Here is a 22,781-nt window from a genome sequence, read left to right on the forward strand (position 1 = left end):
GGAAAACGTGGGACAAAATGTTTCTTGGGTAGAGAGAACTCAGGGTTAGTAACTAATCTACGTCCCTTTGAAAATAGAGATTCAACGATCCACCATTGACTGGGTGGATGGTGACTTTTTCCAAGAAAACACTAGGCTCAAAGTCTCTATAAATACCTCTTCCCCAACGAAAGAGGGCATATCCTAGCTCATACGCTTATGTCTAAGCATCCAACACATATACAGAGTCTCTCACCTCATATGAGTAGGTCCTCTAAACCAACACTACATGTATAATTCCTCGCTGTCGTGGGCAAACCTTAACCACCATGATTTTTTATACACCTATTAAAGCCTATGAGTGCCCATACCCTTCCAGGGATAACATGCACACATATACTTTTTGACAAGTACATTATTTTAGCTGAGCACCGAAATAATAGAATTCAATAATTTGATTTTTGGTCTTTGTGGACGATAATTTTACTACACTATTGTTGTACACTTGCGGTGTATCTGTGACCAGTTCATCTTCACAACAACAATATCTATCGCAGTTTGACAAATTTCTAAATAAAGGTAGATATTTTACCTCTACAAAAGTAAAACTCTTGTCTGCAAAAATAATACACCCCACAAACATCAACAAATAAGCCATGACAACTCCCTTGAATAGACTAACCGTCTCTCAAATCAACTACCTACTTATCAATGAAACATGCCACTAAAAACCCTATATTATCCTCTAACTCAAATTTTATTTACACTACAAAATACCATTTTTTTTTTGTAATATATCATATAAGAAAAATCTCTCTTTTCTTGATCAATGAAACTGTCCACATCAGCTGCTGTCTCCATAATATTCCACATCAGCAGCCTCAACCTTCTATTCTTCGATCCATATTTTCCGACCCTTCTGCCTTCCAAACCTTTCCCATTAATTTCATTCAATATGTACTTACAATATGCAGTTACCAATGATTATTCCCACAAACCTTTGTATTCCATATTTTGCAACGGTTCCATGCTTCATTACCCTTCTACTAAAATTTACGAAAGTCAGACCATTTTACACCGAGGGGCAGTTTCAAAGTGGTAGATCTGTGATCGAATAAGAACATGAAATCAAAAAATTTATTGATCAAAAAATTTACTTTTGTTAAGAACTGATTCATACTAACTTTCTATAATGTTTAATAGATTGGCCAAAGGATCACAATTTTCGGTTCTTCGATGGGCCGTTTGAAAGTGGCATATATGTGATCGAAGAATAACATGAAATCAAAAAGGGGAATAAAGATACGGTTTTCATTGGTAAATTCTTTGTTTAATTATTGATCAAATTTGACTTTGTTAAGAACTGATTCATACTGACTTTCCGATTGGCCAGAGAATCACAATTTTCAATTTATAGTTATTCAAATTGGAAATTGAGAAAATATTATTGATTGATTGGTTTAGTGATCCAAAACCTATCGTTGTGTAATGGTATTTACAGTGGCAATGATATGATATTAAAATTAATCAAATTTTATGGATTTACTGATACAATGCACCTACTCAGATGGAGAGGAATTTTGAGATTTAGATGGTTGAATAAGTGTCTTCATATGTCTCTATATCTTTGGTGTGTTAGCGTATGATATGTGATAGCATGATTTAGTTTCTAAAAACTATTTTTAATTTTTTAAAAATTACAAGACCAAAATGCATAAAAAAAATGCATAATTATTATTGTAAAAATAAAGTGTTTTAGGCATATCATTGCCTTTATATATTGTATGAATTTTCTTCATTAAAAAATACATAATTACTATTATGAAAAAGTTATCACATTATTGGTATTGGTATTAAATTAAATTACATAAATAATATGTTTTTACTTTTTCTTTTGTTGTAAGTTGTAAGTATTTGTTTTAAGAACTCATATCACGGTGAAGAATAATTCAGGTGTAAAGTTCGAAGTAAGGAGGTTCCACCAAACAATCAATTTATTCTTTGTAATTTAATTGTAGTGAATTTTACAAAATAATTAAGAATGTTTTATATAAAATAATAATTATCATTAATTGAAATTTAAATAATTATAATATTACAAATAAATAATTACAAATTTCAAATAAGATATCATACTTTTTTAATATTTTAATATATATTATATGATATATTTATTATAATTATGTAGATTCATTATGGTTAATTTATTTATATAATATTTTGTTCTCATGTACATTATATTAAATATTTAGTAAAAATAAAAGTATTTAATATATAATAAATTTCTATTTAGATAGTTAATAAAAGTATATTTTTAAAATATTTAAATTACAACATGTGTCATCGTCATTCTCTGTATAAAAAAACTAACTACTATTTTCTATTTTCATTTTAATAAGATTTCTTACTAATTTGATAGAAAAACTTTCATTATAATTTGTCAATTTAAGATTTTTGTTAGTATAAAATATTTTAATCATCATCAAATATTTTTAAACAATGTTAAACTTAATTTATTTTTGTTTTAAAAATATCATCAAAATATTGAATATTAACAGAAACATGAAGTTACTGATAAAAAAATTGAATATTAACGGGAACATGTAGTTATTAATCAAAATTAGGGATGGCAATGGGCAGGGTATGGGTAGGGTGCTATAGTACCCATCCCCATACCCGCGGTTGGAAAAAATCCCCGTACCTGTTAGGATTAAATTAATGGTAAATTCATGTGTTAATATAAGTGATTTCTTCTCTAAACCAATGTAAAAATGTGATGAATCCATAGGTTTTTATTAAGAATTGAACTGAATAAGTTTAGTTCGTGCGTAAAGCAAATCGAATCACTTGTGGGTGTTATTGTTGCAGGTTTTGAGCTGAATAAGAACTTAAGAAGAACATGAGGAGGAAAGAAAGCTGGAAGTCTCAAAGGCTGAAGAAAAAGATGGAAAGTACAAAGGGCGCGCCGCGAGAGTTCCTAGGCGCGCCGCGAAAATACTTCTGTTTGAGGGGCGCGCCGCGCCAGCCCGTTGCCGCGCCGCGGCCTCGGCGTTAAAAGCCCAAAAGTTCTGTTTTAAAGCCCGAGTTTTCCAAGTGGTGAGAGATACTTTTGTGGGAGCGAAATTAGGAGAGCTATCTGATTCTGAAGCTGAGAACAACAATTGAAGGTGGATTCTTTACCAATCGAAGACATTCTATTGATGAAGATGAATTCCTCCATTGATTCTTGTATGTTCTTCATGTCTATGGAGAGCTAAATCCCTCTTGTTGAGTCTAAGGTAGTAGTTAACCTATGAATATACATTACCATTGATTAATTCCTGTGAACAATTGTTTGAATTTATTATCAATAAGAAACCTTGCTTTTAATTTACATCATTGTTGAATCTTTGATCGAAAGAAAGGATTTAACTTTTGCCCTAGGTTACTATATTGATTCAATTGCAATTTGCAGAGATGGAATTGTAATTGGGTTTTCATAATTATCGTTCTTAATTACTATTATCGTTATTGTGATTTGGAGAGATCGAATCTCATACCGGTAAAAGTTATCTAATTTGATTTGCAGACATGGAATCTTATTTGAGGATAAGTGAAGATAATGATTCAAAGGATTGTTCTATTGAGAATTAATTGATAATTGTATAGGATTAGGTTGATGAACCCTAAAGACTCAACATCTTTCTTTAATTGTTAACACAAAGTCCTTTACTTGCTTTTATTTTATTATTTGCTTTTGATATTATTATTAGTATAAAACAAACCAAACCAAATTTCTTAACTCAAAATAAACAACTATAGAACGGCAGTGATATTAACCAATCCCTGTGGATACGATATATTACCGAAAATATTTACCCACAAATACTTTCAACAAATTGGCGCCGTTGCCGGGGATTGGTGTCAATATTGCATGCATTGCAATAGTTCTTATTTTGAGTTTTAATTTTTATTTTCTCTATTTGGTTGTTTCACGTGTTTGCTAGTTTTGCAGAAGATTGTGTATGCGCAGCAAAGTTTCTAGCGATCAACTTCTTTTTGATCCCGAGATCGAAAGGACCGCTAGGAGGTTAAATAGCAAAGCACGAAAAAGAGCGAACATAGCAAAAGCAAGAGACAACGCAACCGCGACATCGTCACAACAACTTGAAACCATTGACGAGTCGCAAGAAGGATTCTTCTTTCACGAACTATTCACGGAGGAAGAACCGGAAGTTTTTATACAACCTACTGTTGGCAACATGGCTGCTAATGGTCCATGTGCTAATAGTCCAAGACTCAATCCTCAGTTCGCGAGAACTGCCGCCAACGGGCGACCGACAGAACTGAAGACCGGTATCATACAATTGATTTGTGCAAGTCCTTTCGCCGGATTGGACCATGAAGACCCGTACACGCATCTTACTCGATTCTATGAGTTAGCGGGTACTACGGGTGTCGCTCAAGCTGATGAGGAAGCATTATTTAAGAGGTTGTTCCCACACTCTTTGCTATCTAAGGCAAAGGATTGGTATCTGGATCAACCCGAGGTAGTGATGACAAATTGGAACACATTGGAAGAAAAATTTCTGGAAAGGTTTTACTCTCAAAACCGATTCTTCGAAGCAAAAACAGCAATAGCAGTATTTTCTCAAGGTAGTAATGAATCTTTGAATGAAGCATGGGAAAGGTATAAAGCTATGTTGAGAAAGTGCAAAGGACACGGTTTTTCAGACGTTGACCAAATCCATATGTTCCGTAACGGTCTCACAGCTACAAACAAGACACTTTTGGACGCCACAGCTGGTGGTTCTCTCATGTCCAAAACACCTGAAGAAGCTACTCAGATAATAGAGCGAATGGCTCTAAATGATCGTCAAGGCAATCATGATCGAACAGTAAGAGATAAGAAACCCGGAATGTTAGAGTTGAACAACAGTGATGCTCTACTTGCTCAGAACAAATTGCTAACTTCACAAGTGGAAATTTTGACACAACAAATGTCCAAACTACCACAACAACTTAAGGAGCTGAACTGGGTATCTAATTCATATCAAGTTGCTAAGTGCGAATTGTGCAAGGGAGATCATCAAACAGGATTCTGTCCACCAGTGCAAGAAGAAGAAGTGAATTACATGAACAATAACCAAGGACAAAGGCAGAATCAATATCAGAACCAGCCATACCAACAAGGTTATCCACCAAGATATAACAATCAAGGGTACCAACAAAGGCCACCGAATCAAGGGTATCAACAACAAGCATTCCAGCCATACACTCAACCACCGCAACAACAGCAAGGAGGACAATCCAAGTTAGAGGAAACAGTGAATCAGTTCATTCAAACATCAGTGATAAATCAGAAGAACCAGGAAGCTGCAATTAAAAATCTGCAAACTCAAGTGGGGCAAATAACACATCAGCTTACTCTACAGGCACAAGGAGCCTTGCCAAACTCAACCGTGAAAAAACCGCAAGACCAAGAGAAAATTAATGCTGTTACAACAAGGAGTCAAAAGGGTTTAGAATCGGAAAAAGAGAAAGAGGAGCTAGGTGACCCTATAGCGATGGAGGTAGATCTGGAAATAAGAGAGAACCTAAAAGAGCCAGAGGTTGTAATACTACCAATGAAACCAGTTGAAGAAAAAAATAAGAAAGATGTTGAACGAGTGATTAAACCACCCCTCCCTTTGCGAGTGACAAAGAAGGATTCAAAAGAGAAAGACATTAGGAAGTTTACGTCCTTGTTCAAAAAGTTAGAAGTGAATTTACCTTTCTTTGAAGCACTGGAGCACATACCTGTGTATAAGAAATTTATGAAGGAGGTGTCGGCGAAAAAAAGATCACTAGAAGGAGAACCGAAAATTGCAATCGAGAAGTGTAGTATAGTCGCTGCAGCAAGAAAAATCCCAATTAAGAGAAAAGACCCTGGGGCGGTAGCGATACCATGCACTATCAAGAATATATCATTTAAAAAGGTACTTCTCGATTCTGGCTCTAGTGTGAGTTTAATGCCTTTATCCATTTTCAAAAGGCTTGAATTAGACAAGATTAGTGAAAGTAAGTCGCAATTACGGTTCGCCGATCACACTACTAAGAAATCTTATGGAGTAGCGGAAGATGTACTAGTAGAAGTTGATAAGTTTGTTTTTCCTGTTGACTTCCACATCATGGACATTCCGGAAGATGAAGAAACTCCGATCCTTCTTGGGAGACCCTTTTTGTCGACAGGACGCTGTAATTTTGACATTGAAAAGGGGACGCTAACGCTAAAATCATTTGATGAAGAAGTAACCTTGAAGATGTTAGGAGTCAAGAAACATAGGTCAGGGGTAAATGAGAAAAATTCAACTAGTATGCCGGAAGGTGAACAAGAAGACAAAAATCTCAAAAACCTCCAAGAAAAAGTCTCTAACATATCTTCTCCAATGGAACCAAATTACGAAAATGTCAAAAGCCCTAAGAAGGCTAAGGAGAGTGAGAAGAATGGGGAAGGTAAAGGGAAGAGAAAAGCTATCCATGCTTTTCATCTTCATGAGTTTGTGGTTATGGAAGTACAAAGTAGCAAGTGTTGGAAAAGGAAATACCCTCCATAAAACAAGGGGTAATGGACCGTCGAGCCATGCGACGTTAAACGAAGCACTTTGTGGGAGGTAACCCACACTTCTAATGTTTTATTTTTGTCTATTTTATTTCAGGAAATAATAAGGGAACCTTTCTGGTGAGAGCTAGGAAGAGGCAATTGATGTTGCAATACCCTCTGTGAGTCAACCCTCCCGGGCTTGTTCTGAAACATTGAGGTCAATGTTTAGTTCAAGTTTGGGGGTGGATTTACTCTTTGCATTTTTTTTCAATTTTATGCTTTTATGTCTGTTATGTACTCCCAGTTAGAGTAAGTAGTCCCATAACAAAGCAAGAACCTCAAGCGAAGTATCAACAATGAAGCAACATGTAGGAAAGTGGTAGTAAGTGAATGTTCAAAATTTTTGAGTTTCACTTTCTTTTTCAATAAGTAACAAAGCAGGTATGAATTTTTGAACTCAAACTCTTAATGTGTGCAATGAAACTTAAGGTGTTAGTAAATACTGTCAGAAGTTCTTTATGGTACATTGTTTGTTGGATCGGCTTAGCCTTAACCATTGTGAGGAAAGCTTTCCATTGTTTACTATATGCAGGAGACCATCAATTATTTTGACTTGTTCGTATCATGCTAAACCGGTTGTTGCATCGTCTGTGGAAATCTGTGGAAGTGATTTAGGCAATTGTTTGAATTTGAGAGTTCTTTGAGCCGACTCCACCGTAAAAATTATTTTCTTCTGTGAGAGTGTGATCCTTTGCTAACCATTCTTTGGGCCTGAGGTCAAGGTAAGTATCATAATATGCACCAAGGAAATACCTGGTGAGTTTGATCTCAATAAAAAGTTTTGTTTTGGACCATCAACCATAAAATTTGGTGATGTGTTTTCTCTTTGACCTTTTTAGAAAGTAGGGGAGCATTCATATAATCTGAATACAGGTTGATCTCCAAGTTGGGGAGAGTCACATTCAAAAGAAGAGTAAGTACTTATGGTAATCGGTGAAAGATAAAAGAAGTCGTAGCTTGAAAAAAAAAAAGAGAAGTAACAGCGTTAGAATATAACGGTTGCTGAAAAAAAGTGAAAAAGAAAAACCAAGCTACGAATGAAAAAAGATGGACAGGTAAAGGAAGTAGAGTTTTAGAGAAAAAGAAATAAGTTATGAATTGGATGCTTCCCTATATTAGGAACAACCCTTGATTATCTTCTTTTCTTTGAATCTAAACCACATTACAACCATAGAAAGACCTTCTGATTCTCAGATTCCACAAGACTTGATGCGAGCAATTTGGTGAACGTATGATATGGATCTTTGTTGATTTAATTGTTTGGATGAGTGTTTAACCCCTCTTTTATTCATCATACTTTTTGATGAGAGTGATTAGTGCTGATTCAATTACAATTGTGTAGTGTTTTGAACTTCTGGAGGTAATTTGCTTTCAACGTTTGTTTCATGTGTATATTCTGAGTTTGCAGGTAGAAGAGGAGTATTTGACTTAGTTACTGGATTGAACCACTTGAGAAAAACTTTTTGAAAAACTTGTTGCTTGATTGTCGGTAAACTTTGCTGGAGGTAAGTAATTTTGTTTAGGGACAAACAAAACTCTAAGTTGGGGAGAGTTTGTTAGGAGTAAATTAATGGTAAATTCATGTGTTAATATAAGTGATTTCTTCTCTAAACCAATGCAAAAATGTGATGAATCCATAGGTTTTTATTAAGAATTGAACTGAATAAGTTTAGTTCGTGCGTAAAGCAAATCGAATCACATGTGGGTGTTATTGTTGCAGGTTTTGAGCTGAATAAGAACTTAAGAAGAACATGAGGAGGAAAGAAAGCTGGAAGTCTCAAAGGCTGAAGAAAAAGATGGAAAGTACAAAGGGCGTGCCGCGAGAGTTCCTAGGCGCGCCGCGAAAATACTTCTGTTTGAGGGGCGCGCCGCGCCAGCCCGTTGCCGCGCCGCGGCCTCGGCGTTAAAAGCCCAAAAGTTCTGTTTTAAAGCCCGAGTTTTCCAAGTGGTGAGAGATACTTTTGTGGGAGCGAAATTAGGAGAGCTATCTGATTCTGAAGCTGAGAACAACAATTGAAGGTGGATTCTTTACCAATCGAAGACATTCTATTGATGAAGATGAATTCCTCCATTGATTCTTGTATGTTCTTCATGTCTATGGAGAGCTAAATCCCTCTTGTTGAGTCTAAGGTAGTAGTTAACCTATGAATATACATTACCATTGATTAATTCCTGTGAACAATTGTTTGAATTTATTATCAATAAGAAACCTTGCTTTTAATTTACATCATTGTTGAATCTTTGATCGAAAGAAAGGATTTAACTTTTGCCCTAGGTTACTATATTGATTCAATTGCAATTTGCAGAGATGGAATTGTAATTGGGTTTTCATAATTATCGTTCTTAATTACTATTATCGTTATTGTGATTTGGAGAGATCGAATCTCATACCGGTAAAAGTTATCTAATTTGATTTGCAGACATGGAATCTTATTTGAGGATAAGTGAAGATAATGATTCAAAGGATTGTTCTATTGAGAATTAATTGATAATTGTATAGGATTAGGTTGATGAACCCTAAAGACTCAACATCTTTCTTTAATTGTTAACACAAAGTCCTTTACTTGCTTTTATTTTATTATTTGCTTTTGATATTATTATTAGTATAAAACAAACCAAACCAAATTTCTTAACTCAAAATAAACAACTATAGAACGGCAGTGATATTAACCAATCCCTGTGGATACGATATATTACCGAAAATATTTACCCACAAATACTTTCAACAGTACCCGAGCCCATACCCGCTTGGGTAACAACTTTAGCACCCGTACCCGTGTCCTTTGGATATGTAAGTACCCATACCCGTAGCTATTACCCGCATTTCTAATAAAAAATAAATATATCAACTATAAAATATCATATCATTTTAAGTTTTTAGTAACATTTAAATGTTTTCAAAAAACTTATTGTAAAATTATGAAATAAACGAACACTTATGTTACATATGTAATGGTTTAACATCGATGTATTTTTGAAAATTGATAGACATTTATTTTAATATAATAATATAAATCAAAATATATAAATATATATGTTATGTGGGTATGGGGCGGGTTGGGTACTAAGTTGCCCATACCCGCACCCTTACCCGCTTATTTAAGAGGGTAATTACCCGAGCCCGTGCCCGTACCCATTTATGCGGGTTTTTACCCTACCCATTGTGGGTATTTTTGTGGGTACTCACTGGGGATGGGCCAAATTGCCATCCCTAATCAAAATACTGAATATTAATAGAATTTTTTTGTGAATATTAACGGGTACATGAAGTTACTAATCAAAATATTGAATATTAAAGGCAATATTAAATTACTGATCAAAATATTCAATGTATTGAATATTAACGGAAACATGAAGTTACTGATAAAAAATTGAATGTTAACGAGAGCATAAAGTTACTGATCAAAATATTGAATATCAACGAGAACACGAAGTTATTGATCAAACTATTGAATATTAACGGGAAAACGAAGTTATTGATCAAACTATATTGAATATTAACGGGAACATGAAGTTATTAATCAAAACATTGAATATTAACGAGAACATGAAGTTAGTAATCAAAATATTAAATATTAACGTGAGTATTAAATTACAAAGCAAAATATATAATATTAATGCGAATATGGAGTTACTGCTAAAAATATTGAATAATAACATAAACATGACGTTATTAATCAAACTATTGAATATTAACAGGAACAAATTTGGAATATTAACGGAAACACGAAGTTAGTGATCAAAATAATGAATATTAACGGGAACATGAAGTTATTGATCAAAATATTGAATTTTAACGGGAACATGAAGTTACTGAACAAAATATTGAATATCAACGAGAACACGAAGTTACTGATCAAAATATTTAATATTAAGGGGAACATGAAGATATTGGTCAACATATTGAATATTAACGGGAAATGAAGTTTATTGATTAAAATATTGAATATTACTGGGAACACGGAGTTACTGATCAAAATATTTATTGATTAAAATATTGAATATTAACGGGAGCACAAAGTTAATGATCAAAATTTTGAATATTATCGTAAACATTAAGTTACTGATCCAAATTTTAAAAATTAACGGGAACAAATTTTGAATATTAACGGGAACACGAAGTTACTGATCAAAATAGTAAATATTGACGGGAACACAGAGTTATTGACAAAATATTGAATATTAACATGAACACGAAGTTACTGATAAATTTTTGAATATTAACAGAAACATTAAGTTACTGATAATTTTTTTGAATATTAACGGAAACGAATTTGAAATATTAACGGGAACACGAACTTATTGACCAAAATAATGAATATTAACGGGAACACGAAGTTACTGATCAAATTAATATTAACAAGAACATGAAGTTACAGATCAAAATATTGAAAATTAACGGGAAAGAAATTTGAAATATTAACGGGAATACGAAGTTACTTATCAAAATAATGTATTAGCGGGAACATGAAGTTACGGGTCAAAGTATTATAAATGGAGTTTATAGTGGTTTCTCATTGGCCCACAAGAGAGAGCTGGTAGTTTGAGATTAGGCTGATAGTTTGTAGTTATAATTGAGTCAAAATAATTAATTTTCTCCTAATCTAGCTAGTAGTTTGTAGTTTTATCAATTATATTAAATAGTTATCACTAATTAAATTATATAATTTGATTGAATATTTCTTCATTATAATTTGTGAATTTGCGATTTAAAATTTTTTCCTTCATTATAATTTGTCAAATAAAATATTACTATTTTTATAACTTTTTCAATTTGACCCAAAACTTAATCTTTTACTAATATCTTTTATTTTTCTCAATCACAATGCGTGAAAAAGACAGATACCTGTGCGAACGCACATGTAAGACACTAGTTTACTAAATAAAATGGTACCAACCAATCAAATGGTTCCTTCCATTCTCTCTTTCTCTCCTTTCTTTAATTCCGAGTCTCTCTCTAACCAAAACTCTGGGTCTCACTTTCGAAAATTTCTAAGGTTCTTTTCATTGCCCGAGTAACACAAATAATACCCTCATTTCAAATCCTTTTCCATTATATGCTTTCATTGTTCAGTGATTTCCGCCTTTCCTTTCTCAGACTCTCAAATACGGTGATGTCGAAACGAGAAACAAATTTACAAACTACAATAGTGAAGCAGTGTGGTCGCGAATTCGGTCACTAGTGAACATCCGGCGGAGATTCCGCGGTGGTGGCGAAGTCACACAGTTTTGAGTATCTTCCTCTCTTTCTCTTTTAATTCAGACTTTGTTGGTATTTTCTTGCTATATTTTTATTTGAGTATGAAATTTATGTTGTTCATGGTATTGCTGTATTGTTGATGATGAAGGGTGCTTTTGAAAAATGGAGGTTTGATTTTGTATTGATGATGGAGAAAATGATTCAAAAATTGAAGAGTTTGGATGGGGGAGTTTGAGAGTTCATTTTGTTTCTGCTTATGTTCTTTTCTGTTGTGTGTTGTTGAGTTCTTGGATTTTGATTTACACACAACAACGAAATTGATGTTGATGTGGGTTTTTGGACACTAACAAATATTGTGTCATACAAGTTGTTGAAATTTTTATACCAGAAGTTAAAATCTGTCCAAAATATGTGTATTCTAACAGATTTTGTATTGTGCTTCATGTGTCTTCATGTCCATGTTCATGTTCTGTTTTCTGGTTAGTTTAGATGCATTTCATGTGTAATTTTTTCCATATATGAAGACACAACCACAATATCACCGGGAAAGGTCAGTTTACGTGTTAATATTGGCAACTGTGACGAATGGGGTTGGGTGCTATTTGATGGTTTCAGATATTTAACACCACCAGAGCTAACAAAGACTGTATCGCAACCCATGCTGCAATGGGAGGTGGAACTGACATGAATCTCTTCGGTCTCCGATTACCAACAAGATGCTTTGGTGTTGCGATAGCGGGATAGTATGTCGTTACATTTGCTGCAAGTCTAGCTTGTCAATGTGAGAAGTTTTTCTATGTGGTTTTTATTGGGTATAATTTGTGTGATATAGGATGTTTTGGTTTTCTTTTCTGAAATATGCATTTAGAGAAATATGCACGTGTAAGCTAAATTTAGCTTCTTTAACCTGGGGTTGTTGCTCTTTTATAGGATCTGGTTGAATTCGGACTGCAATATACTAAGAGTTCGTAAATGACCACATTTCTAACTTATATTAGTTATAGGATTTGGTTGAATTCGGACTGCAATACAGGATTTTGTTTTGTAGATTGAAACGCAAAGACGCTCGAATGGGAAAAAAATAATAGAAAAAAGCTGCTAAGGGTCCTAACAAACCCCATTGTCTTCATAATTTTGCAATCCTTATTATAAAAGGGCCTTGAAACTATTGCCTCTTGACTCTCTTCTAAATTATTCTTGTGTTTTTATCATCTTAGGGATATGCAAAGGAATAGCATATTGGTTGAATATAATGGTTAAGTCAAACCGGAAGACTTTGATATGGTTAAACATGTAATAAGTTTATAATGTGACTCATGCTGCTGTTTATAATAGTTAAATCAAAGCGGAAGACTTCGTATTTCATCATGTAAAGCTCTTCATTTCTGGACATGGCTTTTGATTGTTTACCACTATAACTGATAAAATGTGTGTTAATCGTTTTTTCTGGTTTGCAGACGTGTCTGACTCTGTTATGTTATTTATTTGTGATCCAAGTGATATGCATGCCAAAACAATTTACACATAACATGCAGTTTTTTAATATGTCTTGGCTTGTGATTGTCTTAGAAAATAGTTTGAAACAAACAAAGAGAAAAAGAATGACATGCTTGGAGCATTGTTGGTGACAGATGAACAATTCTCATATGAGGAAAGAGTTGATTTTATGTTGGCATTGCTTGTAGCTGGTTACAAAGCTACTTATACTATAAAGTCTTTGGCCATCAAGTTCCTCATTAAGATTCCATTAGCTTTGGCACAGTTTAAGGTACATAATTAATTGCCACAATATTTGGCTGAGATATAAATGCAATGAATATCAATGAATTTGTATCTCAATATATGCATACACACTATTTAGTAAAATGAAATTCATATATCCTTGTAAATGCTCATATGTTTATATTTAGTATAATGATTCACGTTGCTTGAATATCAATCTCTTTACTAAATATGTTTATATATAGAAAAATGATTCATGCTGCTTGATACATTGGAGTGGGTCACAAGATATAGCCCTGACTGGGGGAACTGATGTGATACATAACCATAAATTTTACTTTTTAATTGGTTTTATTATTTCTAAGTTCTTTAACATACTTTAACTCTACACATTAACCATGATATAATATTAGACCTAAAAGCATATTAGACTTAGTGTGTGATCTTCAGATGCATATTAGACTTGAAAGCTAAAGAGGCAGATATGCTTGCCTCCCAAATAGCAGTGCAACAACCCCAACAGCAAGATCAGCTGCTTTCTACACGAAATGAAATGTTGAAGGTAGGATACTGATTTTTTTCATCAAATCATTTAGTTCATAATGAGTGTGTTCAATGATTTCAGTTTCAGTATACAAGTTGAATTATCACCTTACATATATTATTAAAACTGAAAATTAAAATGAGAGGAGACTAATTTTCAAAAGGTATGCATAATTTAAACTCGTGTTGTTTTAATTTCATGGTTCAAGTGTTTGGATGTGATTCAACTTTACAATTTATATGTTTATCGTATAGTTTTCTTGCAATGTGTGATGTGTCATGTGCAATAATTCCAAATCTACTACTTATAAGAAAATACAGATTATGGATTTCACATATATATTTGCTAGCCATGAAGCACTAACTCTTACACAATAATGACATGTAGACTGCAGTAATAATTTAAGAAAATGAAAGTGATCTAATATAGTTTGTGTATATTTCAGATAGTGTCATTAAATTTTAGTTGGACATGCAAGTTGCACTCTTGAGGCTGGTGTTAAAATTTATTCATTAAGGATGGATTTATTGGATTGTGAGACATACAAAGTCTTTGGTGGGATGAATAGAGTGGGACAAGAAGCTAAGCAAGGCTACAGTTATTACCCTCTTTTCAAGACTAACAAATTGTTTAAAAATGTAGGATGATTATTGTAAAAATGAGAAACTATTAAGAAATATTTATTATAAAAAGTTAGTATTTTCTACATAAGGACGAAATGCTGATAATGCTACCCTTTTATTTAGTTGGCACTATGACGTATTTGTTGTGGCTGAGCCTGGAGATCTTGCTGAGAAGTTTCTACAAAGTGTAAAATTTTGTTACTTCATCTCCAGTTGACGAATCATTACTTCATGTTTCTCTGGTAATTAGTGTATTGTTTACTGCATTTATAATCATTAACTATCTGTTATAGATTTAACTTTATGTGTGCTGGGAATGCAAAAGTTATGTCCTTGATTAGAAATACAATAAATGGATGAAGAAATTTTGAAATGATTTAATGTCCGGTTCATTAATTGATTGCGTTAAATTTCTACATGGTTGACGACTTTGAACTGGCAAAGTCGCAGCATGATGGAGACACTGAAGTAGAAAATCATTTATTGTGGCATTTGGGTTTGTGTCGTTTAATTCATTATTCTTTTATTTCAGTTTTTTTCTTTCTAATGGTTTGTCGCCTTTAATTTGCTGAACTTTTCTACTATCTTGTTGTTACATTGTCTCATGAAGGATTAAGATTAAAGTTTAAATATTATCTAAGCATCCAATCATGTGACTTTAAAAATAGCTTAAAGATGTTTTAGGGATTGATATAAATATAACCAAGTTGTATAACAATGAGATGATTCAGTGAGGTACACTTCTAGAAATACTCGTATTACCGGTTGAATTTTCTGCGGAAATTATTTCGCAGGAAAATCTGCGGATTTTACTACGGAATATATATTTTAAACATAAATCTCACCCGCAGGAAAATTTCCTGCGGATCTTCCTGCAAATATCAACTTTTATTAAAACCAAATGTAATACAGTATTCACGGGTAATTCTGCAGGAAATATTCCTACGGAATTACCTGCGGATTTGACATAATTCAATATTTAAATTTATTAAAAACGTTAATCATTATTTTTTCTATTTTATTAATTATATTTATGGTGTTTTTTTATTTAGTTTAGTTTTAATTTTTAATCTTAATTTTTTCTATGTTATTAATTATTTTTATAATATATTTTAGTTAATTTTTAATTTTAATTTTAATATTAATTTTAAATAAAATAAATAAATGGTATGCAAATTTTGAATTATATATATATACAATTCTTCAATTTATATTTTAATAATAAGTATGATAGTTTTTAAAAAATAAAAAATAAAATTATAAAAAAATTAGGGGTGACAAAATGGATGGATTGGATGGATATGGATTGGATTGTTAATGGATGATCAAAATAATCCATTAATCCGCTAATAATCCACTAACACTATCTTTAAAAAATCCAATCCAATCCATCTATTAAGAATATAATCCATCCAATCCATCGGGTGCAGTTACCGTGCATAGATAAAAATCTATGCACCATGCATAGATTATTATGGACCCTTGGATCATTAGATCAAATTCTAGATATCAATTGTTATTACTCAATACTCACCACTCAATATTCAATACTCAATACTCAATACTGGATTAAAAACATGATCCAAGGACTTATGTAGGCTTATGCATGGTGCATAAGTAGAATCCTTATGCATATTAGCCAAAGCCCAATCCATCTATTAACAACTTTTTAATGGATGGATATCCATCCATCCATAAAATTAATTTAATTTTGTTTATTTTATAAAAAATACTGTATTAATTTTTGTAATACCTCTAAAAATAAGTTTTATAACAGTTAAGTCAGCCTTTCAGAGATATTACGCCCCAACTGGTTAAAACAAGAGAGAAGCTGAAAATGGTGCAAGAAACTCTTAGCCAAGATAAACAGAATGCTGAATGTATTATGGAGGCCAAAAAGCTGACAGAAGAAGTGATAAGATTGAACAACATTGAGGAGCATATACTGCAGCAAAGATCCAAGGTCGAATGGCTTAAATTGGGGGATGGTAATAATAGACTTTTCTATGCTGCCCTGCAAAATAAGCTGAAGCAAAATAAAATTCAAACTATGACAAGAGAGGATGGAAATGTGTTAACTACTCAGGATGAATTTGAAGCAGAAGTGTTGGATTATTATGGTAAAATTGTGGGGTGTAAGGAGGAAAACCTGAAGGGTGTGAATATTGTAGCATTGAGACAAGGAAAACAGTTGAATAGGGATCTCAGGGAGATGCTGAAAGCGCCTGTCACAGAGATGGAAATTAAAAGTGCTCTTGAAGGCATTAAAGATGATTCAGCCCCGGGTATAGACGGATATGGCGCGAAATTCTACAAGGCCTCTTGGGACATAATTAAACATGATGCTATTGAAGCTGTACAAGAGTTTTTTGTCCAGGAAAAAATGTTCAAAGCGGTGAATTGCACGTTGGTCACCCTGATCCCAAAAACCGATAATGCTACGATGGCCAAAGATTTCCGACCAATATCCTGCTGCACTGTGCTCTATAAAATAATATCCAAGATACTTACAGTGAGAATGAGTAAGGTATTAAGGAGTATTATTGATGATAGCCAAGCGGCGTTCACTCCCGGCCTAAATATACACGACCACATCCTACTTGCGTTTGAACTAATCAAAGGGTATAATACGAAAACTGGACCGCCTAAGGGAATGATTCAAATGGATCTGCAGAAGGCATACGATACTGTCGACTGAGAGGCGCTTGAAGGTGTTCTGAGAGAGTTAAATTTCCCTCATAAGTTTATTCGGTGGGTAATGCTGGCAGTATCTACAGTCTCGTTTAGGTACCGCATCAATGGTGAAAGCTCGCAAATCCTTCGCGCAAACCGTGGGTTACGACAAGGAGATCCGCTATCCCCGTTGTTATTTGTACTGGTGATGGAGTATTTGTACAGAATCTTACAGAATATGGCTAGAAACAACCCTTTCAAATTTCACCACAAGTGTGAAAAACTGAAAGTGATTAATTTGAGTTTTGCGGACGATGTGCTGATTTTCTCGCGGGGTGAGCCTGAGTCTGTGAAGATAGTTATGAAGGCCTTCCAGGAGTTCTCTTTGTCCACGGGGCTGGTAGTAAATCCAAACAAGTGCAAAGTGTTTTTTGGTAATGTGGAGGATGACCATCAACGCGAAATCAGGTGGTTGACTAATTTTTCTAATGGCTCGCTCCCATTTCGTTACCTGGGCATTTCGTTGAGTGGCAAGAAGCTGCAGACCCATGATTGTATGGCATTGGTGGAAAAAGTGATGAAGAGAATAACCCATTGGAGTGCACGGCTGCTTAGTCTCGCGGGCAGGATGCAATTGATAAAGAGTGTGCTGTTTGCGTTAGTTAACTTCTGGCTGCAATGCCTCCCAATGCCTAAGAGTGTTATTAAGGAGATTGAGGCTAGGTGCAGATCCTTCTTCTAGGCCGGGACGGATAAAATAACACGGAAAAGTCCGATTGCGTGGAAACGAGTCTGTACCCCAAAGAAACAAGGTGGAATGAATGTGATTGACCTTTCGGACTGGAACAAAGCTTGCCTTCTAAAGCTCTTGTGGAATTTGAGTGGTAAAAGAGACAGTTTATGGGTAAAGTGGGTGCACGCTTATTACTTGAAGGGAGCTGATGTGATGGAGGTTCCGATCCGTTCGACATGTTCATGGATACTTAAGGCCATCCTTACTCAAAGAGGGGGCATGGATAATAATCAAAACTAGATCAATACTCTACAGCAACAGAAATTCTGCACTGGAGGTATGTATAGAGAGGTTAAAGTACAATATCCTTTTGTACCGTGGAGGAAACTTATGTATGGAAATGCGGCGAGACCACGTGCTCTTTTCATAACGTGGATGGCGTGTAACAACCGCCTTGCAACCAAGGAACGCTTACACCGGTTTGGTCTAGTGGATAATAACAATTGTGTATTTTGTGGGCAAACTGACACTTTAGACCACCTCTTTTTCTATTGTACACCTATGAGAGTGATCTGGGCAAAAGTTTTGAACTGGTTAGGAGTTATGCACCAGCCTGGGCATTGGTCCGAAGAACTTAAATGGATGATCACGCAGAGCAGAGGGAAAGGATGGAAAGCTACCATTCTGAAATGTGCGTTTGCGGAAACAATCTACGAAGCGTGGAGATTCCGGAATGAAATCTGTTTTGGGAAACATACGGATAAATCGTTAGTTGACAGTAGAATTATAGATAGCGTAGTTTATCGCATTTGGATGAAGCCTCAATTGAGGAAACATATTAGCAAAATTATGATGCCTTAGGTTCTTAGCCTAGGATGGATAGCTGGATCCTATGGGATCGCTTGGATGTAATATGTTTTGGCTTAATAAAATTCTTTATTTCTCCAAAAAAAAAAGTTTTATAACAAATATTTTTTTAAATTACATAATTCTCTGTTTTTACTAAAACTATTAATAGTTCCATCTAAATTGTCCTTTTATTAAAAAATAAAATGTAATCACACATAATTGTATTAAACATTATATGGACTATAACCACCCATTTATAATCAATTAGTTACAAATAACGTGTGTTATATTACATCCTTCTGTGTTATATTGCATCCTTCTGCTACTTTTACTTTTTGCACCCTTATGCTACACTTTTACTTTTTGCGCTATACATTTATATGCTATTCATTTATATATAAGGTAACAAAAATCAAAATGTGTTTTTTCGTTTTTTTATGATTTCAGTTATAGAATTACGACGTAGACAAATTGATACAAAATCTGTATTAATAAAGTTAATTGTTTAAATAAAATAGAGATTAAAGATTGAATTTAGAATAATACGACTTTTTAAATATAAAATAAAAGATAAAATTTAAATATTCTATTATAAAATTTAAAAAATAATTTAATTTATTGAATAAAAATATTTTATATGTTTTATAATAAAAATGATCTATTAAATTTAAAATATAAAATAAAATAATCTATTGGATTTTTGAAACATATTGGATGGATTAGATCCATCCATGATTTAAATGGATGAATTGAATCCAATCCATTAAGGGCCAGTTTGTTTCAGCTTTAAAAAAATGAATTTTTTCTTTGTATTTTTGAAAATAGATTTTCTAAAACCGTTTTTCAAAATATTACAAGTTTTTTATATTCGTTTTTTCTAAAATGAAACACTAATTTTGACATCTTATAACATAAATATACAAAATTGAAGACCAAAACTTTGTCAAAATCATAATTTTTTCAAAAAGTCGTATTTCAAAAATGATTTTTATGAAAATTTATTTGAAATAGCTTCAAAATTAAAAATTAAGTGATTTTTTGAAATTTTGATATCCAAATTTTTTTCCTATAAATATATGAAATACCTAAAATCACATTATAAGAATAACTATTCAAACAAAATTTTCATTTAAAGTTTTTATAAAAAGTTTGGTTATAAAAAAAATTTCACAAAATTTAATAATACTATAAAAATCATTTTTAAAAAAGCCAAAACAAACGGACTCATAAAAGAATCGAACAAATTAGATAGGAATCAACAAAAAAAATCGAACGTGCGCTGTTACTTTACAATTTGATTTTATTAATTAAGCTTGCTGAGTCATTCAAATTTCAAGCGTTAGACAGACAGCATTGACATATCATTGCAAAGTCTTCATCTTTGGAGACATTGAATTAACATTAAATACCTTTATACTTGGTTTTAAAACTTTATCAAATGTATTATATTTCTAATGATATTTTTTTTAATATTGCATTTTTAAATTTTGATTTTATAATTTTATAAAATTTTAATTTATTAATTTTATTTTATATTTTAAACGACAAGTAATTTATTTTTTATAATTTTTAAGTCTAACACAATGACTTTCTCTAAAAACTCAGGACCGGCCCTGTCTAAGAGTGTGCTTCTCTCATAGTTTTAAATTTAATTTTTTTAAATACTAAATATTTTGTGTTTAGTCAATAATTTGAAAGAGAGAATTAAGTTTCCTTAACGTGTTATTGAGTTTTTTTTTCTTTGACTTAGTCTCCATATGGACCCCATATAAGCCAATGATTTCCACTTACAGTTAGAAATTTACATAATTTCAAATCACTTAATGCTTTGTTTGGTCATTTCTTCCTAATGCTGATTCAAGGAAACTTCTTAGAAAATCTTTTGTTTGTGCAAGTATAAAGTATTCAACCTATATATCAAGAAAAAGATTTTATTAAAAGTATTTAAACAATACTATAAAACATTAAATCAACTAAGTTATATTTAGAATTAGAGAGGCAACTAATATAAAATTATTTATAATAATATTAAATTATAATAATTATCATTGACATTTAAATAAAATATAACCGTGCATCGCATAGGTGTTTGTTTTATATATATATATATATATATATATATATATATATATATATATATATATATATATATATATATATATATATATATATATATATATATATATATATATATATATATATATATATATATATATATATATATATATATAAGTGTTGCACCCCAAAATTTACCCTCTTCATTCCTAAAGTATGATTGGCTTGCATCTCATAAACATTCATTGCATTAAGGATGGATCAAGGCATTTTGGTTGTCTGGGATTTTATTAGCTCCAGAGATGTGGTCATGTTGGTAACAAATGCATTGGAGGGCCTCATCCCCTAAATTATGGGTTTCTTTATTTTTAGGGTTCCTCATTCCTCAAGGTATCTCATTGATATATTAGAAGAAGGAAATATGCTGTGGAGAGTCAATTATTGAAGCATCATTTGAAATTAGGGTTTTTGACTGATTAAAGGGCTGGAGGTTTTTTTGTGTGTGTGCAAAATCATTGAGGCACTATTCTCCCCTCTTCATTGAAACATTCTTTGTGCAAGAAATTTGTCTGAGTGTCCAGAGGAATTAGGGTTTGAAGTTTGGTCATCATTCTCCTACGACAAGGATCTGAACTAGGGTTTTGGATATAATCAGGATTGCTTGGAGTTTTTGAGCCATTTATTTTCCTATGATGTCTATGAGTTCTAAAGAATCCATGATTGAAGGGTTGATCATCAATTTTGAGTGAAAAGGGATCAATTGACCAAAAGGGGCAAAATGATCTTTTTACCTAAAAATCAAATAAAGTCAAAGTTGACCAAGTGGACTTTGGTCAACATGAAGTTCAAAGACCATATTTTCATATGAAATGATCATTGGTGAGTTAAAATCATGAGAAATGATTGTTTTAAGGTTTACTTGAATAATAAAATACTTTGGATGATAAAAAAAAATTTCAAGTGTTAGATGATTTTTTCCTAACTTTGAACGACCATAACTCCTTATATTTTATTGGATTGGAGTGATTCTTTTGGGAGATTGAAGAGGAAAGTTAGATCTACATCTTTGTCTCTTATATAAATTTTGCATTTTGTACTGAAAATTAAGAGATATAGACCTTAGAAGTTCAGGGCATTTCAAGTCATGTTGGGCAAATTATGAGGCAGATGCTGCACCATGCATAGGTATTTCATCAAACAGTTGGAAGGCTAAATGTGCAAGCTTGTTTCTTGTAATGGAAGCAACAACTGAAAGGATAAATGGAAGTAAATTGTAAATGACCATGTAAGATTCACAACAAGATTTTAATCACTACAATTGGCCAAAACATGAGAGAGAGATATGATTCTTGAAAGTTGAGGTTTCAAAACTGATTTAATGCCCAGCCATACAGGCCCATGCACGCGCGCAGCCAGTCTTGCCGTGCCCTGTTTTTTCTCAACTTTGTGGCATAATTTCTCCATGATGCAAACTCCAAATTCGAAAATTAAAAGCCCTATCATCATCTTCATAGAGAGAGCTTCCGAAAGGCCTCTCTAAAATTCAAAATGCTCGATCCATTTTAGAGAAACTTGAGTCACAATTTAGTTAGTTGGTGATTTCATATTGGATCATTTTTATGCACAATTAGTTGTTGTTTACGCTCAGTGTTAAAGGCACATGTTATGCACGAATTGTACACACTTTTCTTACCAAAAGATGCCAAACAAATACATTCTTTTTGCATGACCTCTCTCTTGTAGTGTATTGCCATTTTTGGCAAAGTTCGTGCAAAACCATG

At 33.0% G+C, this 22,781-nt stretch overlaps 1 long non-coding RNA gene across 4 annotated transcripts; it reads left to right on the plus strand.

Moving 5' to 3' along the window:
• The first annotated feature begins 11,529 nt into the window (after positions 1–11,529).
• On the plus strand, positions 11,530–15,491 carry LOC131595761 (uncharacterized). Of its 4 annotated transcripts, none has more exons than XR_009282043.1 (3): positions 11,530–14,085; positions 14,513–14,705; positions 14,814–15,491. It is a non-coding gene; the product is annotated as an uncharacterized LOC131595761 (long non-coding RNA). The 4 variants fall into 4 exon arrangements; XR_009282046.1 differs by having other exon boundaries at positions 11,530–13,569; positions 13,974–14,085; positions 14,513–15,483; XR_009282044.1 differs by having other exon boundaries at positions 11,530–13,569; positions 13,954–14,085; positions 14,513–15,482.
• Positions 15,492–22,781: the final 7,290 nt, after the last annotated feature.

The sequence above is a fragment of the Vicia villosa genome, linkage group LG4, assembly GCF_029867415.1.
Source record: "Vicia villosa cultivar HV-30 ecotype Madison, WI linkage group LG4, Vvil1.0, whole genome shotgun sequence".
In the NCBI taxonomy this organism is placed as follows: Eukaryota; Viridiplantae; Streptophyta; class Magnoliopsida; order Fabales; family Fabaceae; genus Vicia; species Vicia villosa.